This window comes from Gavialis gangeticus, unplaced genomic scaffold (genome assembly GCF_001723915.1).
Source record: "Gavialis gangeticus isolate Ggan-Ray unplaced genomic scaffold, GavGan_comp1, whole genome shotgun sequence".
NCBI lineage: Eukaryota > Metazoa > Chordata > Crocodylia > Gavialidae > Gavialis > Gavialis gangeticus.
The window spans coordinates 46,524,655-46,525,030 of NW_017728993.1; positions in this window are offsets into that span (position 1 = coordinate 46,524,655).

Sequence of the window (376 nt, forward strand, 5' to 3'; positions counted from 1 at the left end):
GAGATGGCCTCTACCTCTCTCCCCTGGGGAGGAGGCTCTTCTCAGCCAGACTGGCTGACCTGCTCCACTGGGTTTTAAACTAAGCCCATTGGGGTACGGGGGGACTACTGCCACTGCTGGCCTGCTGAGCAACCTTTGCAAAGCCAGCAGGCCAAGGCACTTAAGGGAGCCCACCCTTGCCCCAGCCCTGGTACAATCTGTGGGCAAGGCAAGAGCCCCCAAGGGGACACTTGCCTGCCTGTACACAAATGCCAGGAGCTTGGGGAACAAGCTTGGGGAATGCAATTATTTGCATTGAGCAGGAGGAGTTTGTCCTCCTGCTCAGTGCAAATAATTCTGATGTCATTGGGATAACAGAGACCTGGTGGGACTCCAC